Genomic DNA, 12,365 nt, shown 5'->3' with positions numbered 1-12,365 from the left:
ATCTGCAAGGAATACAACGTCCAAGTTTAAGACAAGTGGCACCAGGATAACCCGGACCCTGTAATTAAAACACCAGAAGTTACCATTATTTGGGATGTGCAAATTCATACAGAGAGATCCATCAAAGCAAATAGACCAAACATTATTATCAAAGATAAAAATCGAACTCATAGACGTGGCAATCTCATCTGATTACAACTTCACCCAAAAGTAAGCAGATAAATACCTCAAAATGTACAGACAGACACACAAAGGCTATGGAATATGAAGATGACAACGCAATAGGATTAATATCAAAAAGGCCAGCAAATGCCATTGGCTAAAAACATGGAAAGCATAACCTATTGGTCTTACAGAAGTCAGTTCTGCTAAGCACAGCCCACATAGCACGGAAGGTATTGTGGAGGAAAAAGAAGTAGCACCCCAGGTGCTGCTTTAAATTAACCATAGATCAAATATCTATGTGGAAATCAGAAATAATAATAATTATTATTATTACTATTTTTGTTCTTGTGTTTGATACTTAATATAAAGTTGTAAAATAAGCCGTAGAGCGACAATGACGAATGAACAATTCGACACATCCTTCTTTCAATTTGCATATAGACTTTCATCGTTTTTCATAAGTATGAGTTTTTTAAAAAGATCTTTTTCCACGACTATCAATAAAATTTCCATTTATTTAAACGCCAAAAAATGTTTCTGGGGAAGAAAAATAATTTGTATAAATACCAATTTGGAAAAAAATTACCTTTAAATATTTTTTCCATGTGCTCTGCAAATAGCTTTAAATCGTAACTAAAGACCCAGATGACTTTAAAGGCAGCTTTAAAAAGTATTTGCTACCATGGCTTCTTACTTTAACTAAACCTTACCTGAAATAAAAATTATGTCCTAGGTACCTTTAACAGTAATACAAAGTGGCTGTCTCTGAAAACTGTAATGCCAAAAAGCTTTTTAGCTAATTAGATCCGTCCGGAGCACGTTTTTAATTTTTACGAGGACGATTCCAAGTTGCGACTCTAACTCTAAAATTGTAATCATGCTGCATGGCCCGACTGGGAGTCGTTTTACGATCCGCAGAACCATTCTATCCCGCTAAGTGCTTATTTAGATGCAGCTATGTCCGCCTCAATTGGTTTTACTACCTTCTGTCTACTTTAAAGTGTTTATATGCATTACGAATTTAATTTCTATGCACCGCGCCCTTCTTTATACAAGGTGCAACTTAATACATCGTTTTAACATGACAAGCAGAAGATTTTGTTGAATATGTAAATTAATTTTTATATAAAAAAATAAATGACGCTAAACAAGGAAACGAGTGCCAGTAATTTGAATTTTAGTGTTTTATTTTTAAAAAGATATAAAAAGGTTCGAAAGATGCATGCATTAGAAGTCTTCTAAAGTGTCTCGGCCGTTACCCGGGCAACGGGAGTCTTGATATGATGCCCGGACACATTTAATAAGATTCTGCGTCTCGACACGGGAAAATTTCAATTTTTCCCTTTACCCCGTCTCGTCGTTCTGCCCCCACGCTCGGACGACAACGTCGAGAATGTTTTATTTTCCCTAGACAGGGAAAAAGGGGGTGGAGGAAAAAATTCGCGTTGTTTTAATATATAAAGTATAAAGACAATGATGGCGAGATGGAAATACTTGCTAAAATAAAATGTAATTAGAGAAATTTTTTTATATACTAGGTGTACATCAGCTTTTAAAGATATAAAACTCTTTTATTAACTCGTTTTTATGTTTGATTAAACGACCCGCACACTGGGTATTTAGAATTTAGAAAACTAAAAGTACTAGAACTTAATTGTGTTCTTAATCAACACCGATAGTGATCATCGAATTGTCAGAGCAACTATGCAATACCGGATTTAAAAGAATAAAATTAATCAGAAAAGAACGGTTTCCGACAACAGATATTTGAACGAAAAATAAGCATAAGTTTCAGCAGATCATCAACACTAAAATGAGAGATACTAAAGAAATGAGTCATATGGAAATAGATGAAATCCTCGAGAAAATTACAAGAGTAAGCCTCGGCTGGGCAGCACTTGGTAAATTGTGATTTATACTAAAATCTCAGGACTTCCCTATAAATCTTAAAAGAAAAGTTTTTGGTGCAAGCATATTGCCAATCTTTTACGTTTGGTTCAGAAACAATGGCATTAACCAGTAAATTGACTAATAAGCTCCAAGTAACACAGAGGAGAATGGAGAGACCTATGCTCGGTATAAGCTTAAGAAGTAGATTCCGAAATAAGAAAATCAAGAGAAAATCAAAAGTGTCATACGTATTAACAACAGTTGCACGCCTAAAATGGCGATGAGCTGGTCATATCCAGATAGATGGAGTAACAGAATACTGGTTTAGCGACCAAGAGAGACTTGGAGAAGTGTAGAAAGACCCCAAAGACGATGGCGAGACGACATTCAGAGGATCGCAGGAAAAAACTGGATCCAGACTCCTACGAACAGAGAGACGTGGAGAAATTTGGCAGAGGCCTATATCCATGATGGGATTAGTATAGGCTGAGAAAGAAAGAAAAGAATACTTAATAAATTTGACTTCATATACTTAAAAACATACTGTAGTGCACCACCTATGTTCAAGAATCCATGCCTTTTAGTTTCTTCTCTTAATTAATTTGACGGTGGCTTCGCTTTGGTTAAGCACAGAAGTGAACATAAATCCGGTGAATCTGCTAGCCGCGCGGTAGCCTGTCCACCGAGAACAATAGAAGCGAGCGATTAAAAGAATTATTCTTAGCACCTAAAACTAAGGTTAGTTTTTTTACTCATGTCTAAAGGTGCTTCAGAAATTTATTGTACCTATGCTCGTAAAATTTATCCATGTGAAATTTCCTTTGTCCCTTTCAAATATTTTTATCACACGTTTTCCAACTTATTCAGTTCATATACCTGTTTTGTAATTATCAAATAGGCCATCAACTCAAATGAACAAGGTTAAAACTACTGTTAATATGCGTAGAAGCGACTACTTGTAAAACAGTGGAAGAACTCCCATGGTGTTCATATAAGCTGGGCAAGAAAAATGTCACGATACTGTCCTCTAATATAAGAAGTTTATCGCCTAATTTCGAATTAATAATTCGAAATTCCTCCGTACTTCTTAGTTCGGTCGCGGATGCCCGCGCTAATAACTTCTTTATTTATTGGTCGATTTCTTAAAACTGGTGTAGCTTAATTGGGACCAGGACGGTCTGCACTAATATGCAGAAGCAAATATGTTTTAAGTATATGGTTTGAGATACTGCCTCTCCAAAATGAGTTAATTATAAAAGAATATATTATTTTACCCAGGAAACTTAGAGAACATAGTGAAAGTCGCTAGGAAAAGAGCCAAATTTACAGGTCAAAGACCGCATAAAATATATATTTAAGTAGAATGGACGTTTATGAATAGAGGTAATCGTTTTCTCGTGCTAACAGAACATAACGTCTACTTTATGACGTCAATATGTCTGAATCTGCTTTTGCAAATAAATTTTGTAATGCTCTTATAGAAAATCTCTCTTTATATTGGAAGTTCAAAACAAGACATAGTGGCTAATATATTTTTAGTATTTATTTTAGATTTTTATAAATTTAAAATAGCGACCAATATTTGACGTTTTACCAAAAATATTCTCATTTTTATTTACTTAGTATTTATTTATTTAATAGTATTCTTCTTTTCTAATATTGAAAATATATAACTAATAGCAAAATATAAACTTTAAGAAGTAAATATTTGACGAATATTTTGATAGAGTATAGTTAACATTGATTCTCTAACGTAGCAATTTTCTACTCTTGCTTTGCATTTTCATATCCTTAAGCCAAGAAAATGATAAAACGTTATAGAATAAAACACACTTGCCCAACAGTTTAAAAACGGTTCTGGAAAGTAAAAATAATGACTTTCTAGCCAAATGTATAAGCTTATAATATAATATGTATAAGGCAACATCCATACAAATACCTAATCACGAATATACGTCTACGTATAAGTCAAAAATATTTACGAATACAAACCAACTACTAGCTAGAAAAGTTAAAGTAATTAAACATGACCAACAAATAAAACATTAACATTAGCTGAAGATATTAACGAAACTAATTTGAGAGAAATTTAGCAAGAAGAAGAAATATTACTTACCTTTACAGGAGTTTGGCTTCTCCTCTATCACCCAAAAATATAAAATCTGCTTTTAAAAAAGTATTTCTTACATTTTCTTAGTCTTTAATATTTAAATTACTGCCCTTTGGCCAAAATAAGATTCCCATATAAGATTACTGGACAAATTATTGTGTTAAAAAAAAAACAATAAATAATTTTGAGTTTTTTTCAGGCAGTAAACTAGTTTGTTTAAGGATACACTTTTTCGGTTTAAACATAATTTCTGTAAAAAATCTTAAATATAAATTATCGTGCAATCACAAACGTGAATTTCTCTTATGGAAGATAGACGCAGTCAGCGTTATGTCACTAATTTAGTTTACGTTAATCAATACAAGTTATTCGATTGTTAGTTACCAAGAAATAGGAGGATAAAACAAGCGACGAGTGCCATATTGGCTGAAATCAACTGAGCCCGTAGATAATCGATTTTTGATTCTCCAAGTTCTTCGTAGAAGACGTGTTACTGCAACTCAGCTCTAACATGAGTTGAAGCGTGAGAGTTAAACAAGAACCATAAAAAACATCACAATGATTAAAAGCCGAGAGATCCATTAAATCGCATAATTTTTTAAAGTTTTTTGAGGCCCGTAGATTTTCTATACTTTTTTAAATGCATATATAAAATAAGCCACAAATCTTTGCCTTCTGTTTTCAAAAGGAGAATCTCATCGCCAATCTTCTTCCAACTATAACAACTCTTTTAGTCAAATGTTTTCCATCTATAGGCCTACCAAATAACATCACAAAGGATTTAGTTGGGTTCACATGGAAAGCATGATCTTTATAAATTTTGTATAGTGTGTTCAGATTTTCGATTACAAAGAGACAACTATGAGCCAGTAGGGAGGCCCACAAAGAGTAATACATTTGATTGTCATCTGCATACTTCTGTATTTTGCATTGTTTTCAAAATTTAGGAAATTTTCAAGTATATAAATTAAACAGAATTGGTGCTAAAAGTGACCCCTGAATTAAACTAATATATTATGATTTAATGCTACTCAAAACCACCCTTTGCTGGCGATTCATAAGATAATCCTTAATTAATCTGATTGAACTCTGATGAAAAGATATTCCACGTATATTTAGTTAATTTCTTGACGCATAGATAGTGCCACTTTATACTAAGCTTTGTTTATTTATATGTTAGGTGTTTTGTGAATGTTATGGTAAGTTTCTTGTTGAATTTTCCTTTTTTCGTGTCACATCGTAATAATTATTGTAGGTCTGATGATGCTCAAGTCGGACGAAATATGTAACGTTCGACTTTTTATTAAATGTTTTATCTGATGCTGCAGATTTTGTGTTGTTGCTTTTTATAAAACGAAAGACCAGCATCTTTGTGAAAATGGATGAATTTTTCTATGTAATCGAATACCTTGGAATAATCGTGTAGAACCAGAACAGTACAATTACCCTTATCAATAGATTTAAAAATGTCATCCGTTACATTAAGAAGAGCCAATGCACAACCATGACCTTTTCGAAAACTTGATTGCATAGCGACAATCAACCTTTCAGACTCTACATAGTCTACAATTTGATTCTTCGTTCAATAACCTTAGAATAATATTGAAAGAAGGGAAATGGGCCTTAAGTCATTGAAACTCTTTACAATATTCGTTTTCGATATTGATACAATATCAGACCATTTCCATTTAGAAGGAAATACAGAATTAGCTATTTATTAGATGATAAATATATTTTTAAATAAAAGCAAAATATTAAAGTAGTTACATGTATTTCATCAGAACCAATAGCCCTACTTTTAATTTGGGTAAAATATTTAAACACTTCAGTTTTTGAGACAATGGGAAGCTTAATTAAGCCTTTCAGATTTTGCATCAATATCTGGTCTTTCATAGTTTCTATGAAATACAGAAATATTACTAATTAATATCATTAGGATTAAATATCGTACCAAATAAGCTACCCTTTTTTATGCTTTGAAAAAATATTAAAATTCTTTAATGTTTTCCAGAATATTTTACTATTTCCGTTATTAAGATGTTGCTTTAAAAAGATTTTTTTCTCTCTACGTATAGGCTTAGTAATATAATTTCTTTAATGTTCTTTATATTCATTGTGAGATTCCAAAGTCTTATTTTTATTAATTTAAATATTGCCTTATTTCTAAATTTTATCTGAATTTTACATTCTGTGTTATCCATGGAATATTTTTTTCTTCAATTTCATGGTCTTTACGTAAATATCTCCATAAGCAAATTAATATTATCATTAAAAAAATTATTTTTCCATCAATATTATCTAAATCAACAATATCCCAAAGGATCGATTTTACGAAATCATAAAGGCCAATTAGTAACATTTGTTAAACCAGTGTCTGACTGTAAAATGCTCACATCCTACAAAACTTTTATATAGTTTGGAGGATGTCAATCAACCATAATTTTTTTAAAAAAAATTTCTAATACTTGGTAAGGTCTGTATCTGTCTGATCCGTGATTGTATACCTACATATGAATGCAGGCTAAAAAATAATTCCCAATATTTGCACAAAGAATACTTTAATACAAATAAAAAATATTTTCTGTACACTCCCTATTGAATTCATGGTGTGTCCATAATTGCGTTCGCTCATTAATTTCCCCAATGAGGTCATCGTGGCCGCCCTTCCACGAAACAAACACTCATTCTCGCTTTGCGTCTTGCTCCGTTAATTAAAAGGGGGGATGCGCGCGGTCCTTTTCCCTTTTCCTGGATGGTCCAGGCAACCCTTTGAGGCGGATCCAGACCCTCTTAATTAATGAATTAACACGACGACGATTTGCGGTTTGTCGAGAGCTTTTTCTCTCTCGATTTTCCTTCTTTTCTTACCCATTGGGAGGCTTGTCTTAGTAAATTTACTGATAAGAATACAAGAATAACAAACGATACTTCCATTATTCCAATATAACAATTCCATTATAACAAACGATAATTCCATTGTTTTGACTCCTAACTTATTTTTTTCCAAGTATACACATTTTTTATCGTTCTTATAATTTACCAGATGGTGCCCAAACAATGAAATACATTTAATTTAAAAGTGGAATGTTTGTCAGATCAACTACTATAGTCCAGGATACTTTTCAATGTTCATAAAATAACTAAAAAAAAAGAAATTGATAAAAGACGTAGCGGATCATGACTGTTAAAGTGTCGGGTTCTTATAGCACCAACCCGAAAATTTATTACGACCACACCACCGTGCCCGAGAAATTTTTAAAACGGCACCAAACCAATAAATATAATTCGCTAAAAAATACTTATTAATATCAAGGTAATTAATAATGCAATGTTGTGTCATCGTTACCCGAAACGGCCATTGTAACACCCGGTAGGGGCTCGACCGTCTGACGACATAATTCACACCTTTGCCGATGACACAAATCTGATAATTTACCGTCGCGAAATCAGCGGGAGGTTAATCAGAACCACCAGTGAATAATTACCCTTTACTTTGGGTAGATGGAGTTCAACTTAAGTGCTTAATTTAAATGGAATTCGTACATCTTTCAAAGTAATAAAGCAGTTGGTATTATTTTGAGTTATTTGAAGACAAAAAAATTGCTTTTGACTCGAATAAGTTCAGATCCTAGTCGCCATTAGTGCTTACAGGATTAATAATGTTTTCTAATATCTCCTAACTCTGCATTCACAAGAATATTGTCTTTTTTAGGCATTTCCTTTTTAACTACGAAAAAACTTTATATTCACGATTTAACAAGTTGGATTTACAAATAATTGTATCCTTAACTTAATTGTACTTTTATAAAAAGAGGCGAAGTCCAGATGTAGAAAACCTATAGGTTTATCTACCTGCTCTACTTGTAGTAGGTAATGAAAATGATGTAGCTTATTGTCACAGATGCAATTTTGATAATATTGTGTCAGACAAACGGAAAAAATTACACTTTAGAAATAGGCACTTTTTTGCAATATATGTCTTTCGCTGCTTCTTGCTGGTATCTAAAAGATAAATGATCTGCAACTTTGAGTTTCTTCTCGGTAGTATAATAAAAAAATGTGGTCCAAGTTTTTTTTCTTCAGATTTTAAAGTTATTAGCAATTTAACAAATTTAATTATAGATTCATATAAAGATGACATGGACGCGTTATAGAACGCCAACGTATATCAGATCTTAATATAAAATAGGCAACTGTGAAAATATGAGTGAATGATCCTAGAAAGCTCATAGACGAGTTTTCAGTTTGTTGTACTTTACATTCTACGTGAATTCGATCAAGTAAAATTCCAGATACAATCAAAAGTGAGTACATAAAAATCGACAAATACTAGAAATAATTTAATTACCTTAATAAAACTGACAAAAATTATCTCAAATAATAATTGCATAGCAATAAAAGCAATATTATCGTAAAAAAAATCAAAGGATAAATAAGAAATATCCATAACAGTAAATAGTGGAAAAATTTTAAATACAAATATAATAACTCTCAAGACGTACACTAAACAATAAAAAGAGGTGACAGAAATATCCATAGAAGATATTTAAAATATTTTTAATAAGAGGTACATTTGGGACAAACACTGGCTAATTTAATAGAGGAAAAGAAAATTAATACCAAATTTTGCTTTTCGCCTGCCTGTGAACTAGAATTTTACAGATTTGAATTCATTGAAAATGAATTTTTTGGCTAGATTTGATCTTATAGCATCCATAATATTGAAGAGCATTAGTAAGTATACTACAATAAAATTATTTATCTACTTAATAAATTTATTGTTTTTGAAAAAAGAGTACCATAGACTTTATAAATATTATAAATAGCTACTATTAGCAGTATAGCCTATAGAAGCTGATATTTCGAAAAATATTAGACTTTAGTCATAAACTATAGGCCTTCAAAAAAGCCTTTCAAAATAGAATAGTGTATTTCCTTCATTCAGAAAATCCACTGCCATGATGCCATTGCTCGCTTATTACAGATTATTATTAAGATTATCTAAAATTAAATTATGTTTCAAAGTATGTATGTATTCCTTCTGATGGAAAGCTAAATAAATCAGTTCATGCAAAGAGTACGTAGGTATATACAAACTCAATAGTATGCAGAAAAAGTCAAATTTGTTGTAAAAGAAACGAACAGTTTTTGATCCAGTTGTTTTCATCATTTATCTATACTCAGTGTACTTTCTTAAGAAGGGTTGTCAAGGAAAATTTAAAAGTTGAAGTAAACGATAAATTTACAATAAATTAAAAACTTCAACTTGAATGGTCTTTCGTCAAGTTACTTGCCCTGAGCTGATTTCATCTTCTCTTCTGCTCTACTTCCATGTCAACAATTTTTTAATTTAAAATATTTTTTTTTAATTTTCAATTTTTTTAAATTGTTGATTATTTAAATTTTGTAAACTTTAACACCTCCAATATAACGTCACTATATTGCAAAAGTTGACGCAGTCTACCTACTGCCTGATTACTGGGTTTGGCAATGAGTTGAGGATGATAATGATGTCATTAAAATTCTATAAAAAGCACTGCAATATCAATAAATTGTTGGTACCAAAATTAGAAGGCTCATATAAAATTATGAGAAAATTCAGGGATGTACTCCTTAGAAGAAATCAAGCAAACAAATCCTATGAATTTATCAGTTTGCAACATTTTTTCTAACCACATTGAGTATAAGCGAACAGATGGTAAAGACGGTATTTTAGAAGATCGGAAGCACTGATCTAGTAACTGAAGATAGATCAAGCAAAGCATGTAAAAACTCAGATGAATCAATTGAAATCTTGGTAAGATGTCATATAAATTACTTAATTGCGGTTGAGAGCTATTACTATAGGAAGTCTACTCATTGAAAATATTTACCATCTTTTATAAAAATTTGAACCTTTTATTAGAAGTTTTTTAAAGAAAAAAAATACATTTGGAATCCAGCTACAAAAATTATTTATTAGCAAATTTTTAATACAGAATTCAAATTTTAATTTTTCTAACTAAAAAAAGATTTGAGCTATACAATCTATTAAAAATAGAGTAGAATTAGAAGAACAGTATTCGTTGCACCTCAAAAATAGGGATTTGTCTTGTGAGCTCAAAAATAACGACAAAGAAATGACATTTCCAAACAAAACTTAATGTATGGTTATTTATGACCTTCAATAAGTTTTTTCACTTTTCTTATCAATTGTACGTTTGTCGTACTACTAACTAAAATGTTACTATATTTAAACTTGCCAATGCTATCCACATCAGAATTAAGTCACATTATCTATAGAGTTTATCTTAACAGTAGACTATAATGAGTTTATGAATAAAGAGTTAGATATATCTCCTTAAATATATTAATATAAAATTGTTGTTTTAATGTTTTTTTTTTGAAAACTTGTATTTGATTAATGTCCTAATAACAAAAATATTAAATTAAATTTGTGTGTTGTAATGTAAGGTGCCTTTTCGTGGCACTTAAGTCGTTAATCATTTGCCACGTATTTGTCTAGTCGATGCATTTTATTTGTCTTACCCATTTGATTACCATAAAATAAAATCATGCCAATTATTTGTTCAGTAAAACGTAATTTTCCTTTAAGTTTCTTGTCAATATTTTACAATATGGAAAAAGAATTCTGACAGAGGTGAGTAACATGTATTCAAAATATTGTTTTAGATTGAAGTTACTCAGTTCTATATGCTTGGAAAGGCTGCCAAGGGAATACCAAAGTTGCTTTGAGCATAATAGAGGACATTGAACATTTAAATTATTAGTAATTATATTATTTTGTTACTTTATTTTTATTATTACGTTTTTTTGTTTTGGGGATTCTTTAATGACAATTTAAAATAGTTCAGTCTCGACATAATTTGTCCTAGGTTTCTTTTTTGCTACATCTCAATAAACAACGTTTGCAATTGTTATCATTACTTACTTATTTTGAAGACAATAATAAAGCGTGGTTTCTCTAAATATATTCATGGCATTCCTCATCTATTCGATGTTGGAGTTGCACTATAGTCACTCAGGTTGCGTTTTAAAATCACAGGTTGTATGCGACCCTCACAAAAAAAAGTCAAAAGGTATTACGTCCGGCGATCTGAGTGTCCATACAGTAGGACCTACTCTCCAACCAATCCACAGGTGAGGATGATGATCATCCAACTAGTGCTTAACGCGGACTACATAATGAGGAGGTGATTTTCTGAAATTTGTCTTTATATGGAAAGCATTTTTTAAGAGCTTCAAATATTAAATATTAAAATATTCCTTTCTATTTAGGATTTTAGGGATGAATGTAAATCAAGGGGTTGCAGCTTGTTTTTGTTTCCTCTTTATTTTATGGAAACTGTTTTCATCGTTTTTTCATTCAGTTTCTCGTTTCTAATATAGGGCCATTTCAAGTTTTTAAATTCTCACCCTGTACATGCTAGTCTCTAGGCTGGAAATAAGCAAGGATTTAAATCCTGGTCTGTTATCTTCCATATTAGTTTTTTATTAGCACGTTTTCTTTTCTTTACATTTAGTCAGTCTCTACATGCAGGGTTCAAGCGACTGGAAGACTAGCAATAACCTTCATTGACAAAACAGGAGAAAACTCCCATTTCACCAAATGTAAGTCTATTAGCATTTTAAATACTATTCCAAAGACCTTTGAAGGAGTGTGATTTTCGGACTCTTCAAAGTCAACTAACTGCAGAGCAAATTGGATTCATTGCCGCTCCTCAGAACTTTTTTTCTGTCCCGGTCACTAGAAAAGAGGTGTCAATGTGAATGTCACTTCTCTAACAATCCATATTCAATTTCCATTTGATATTAATTGCTATCACTACTAAACGCAACTCCGCATGAAGTATCCACATAGTTTTTTTTATATGAAAGTATACCAAAAAATCCAATTTAGTAGTTGGTTATCTATTATTCGGCGCACGTTTTTCCGGACTCTCTGGAAAATCCAGGTCGCCGCCTCTCCTTCCTAATTAAGAGCGTTCATTAGCGCGGCCATCCCCGCCCCCGTCGGTTCTTTGTTTCAATAGGGGGACCAATCCGGGCTCCGCGTTTCCCGGATTTTCCCAAGAAAATTAATTGTGCAAGAAACGGACCGGAAAATTACGGGCCGGCCGATGATTTATAGAAAGCGTGAGGTTCGTGAGATTTTTCTTTTTGTTTGGATTAGATTGTTTTTTTTCCTCTTTTTCTGTGT

At 31.9% G+C, this 12,365-nt stretch overlaps 1 protein-coding gene across 1 annotated transcript in view; it reads right to left on the bottom strand.

Annotated features, from left to right (window-relative positions):
* The window catches only part of LOC126739828 (protein-L-histidine N-pros-methyltransferase), a 137,780-nt gene that overhangs the window by 20,726 nt on the left and 104,689 nt on the right, over positions 1-12,365 (bottom strand). The window lies entirely within an intron of this gene.

The sequence above is a fragment of the Anthonomus grandis genome, chromosome 8, assembly GCF_022605725.1.
Source record: "Anthonomus grandis grandis chromosome 8, icAntGran1.3, whole genome shotgun sequence".
Classification (NCBI taxonomy): Eukaryota; Metazoa; Arthropoda; class Insecta; order Coleoptera; family Curculionidae; genus Anthonomus; species Anthonomus grandis.
Note: the sequence above shows the minus strand (reverse complement) of the source record. Positions and strands in the feature narration are given on the sequence as shown.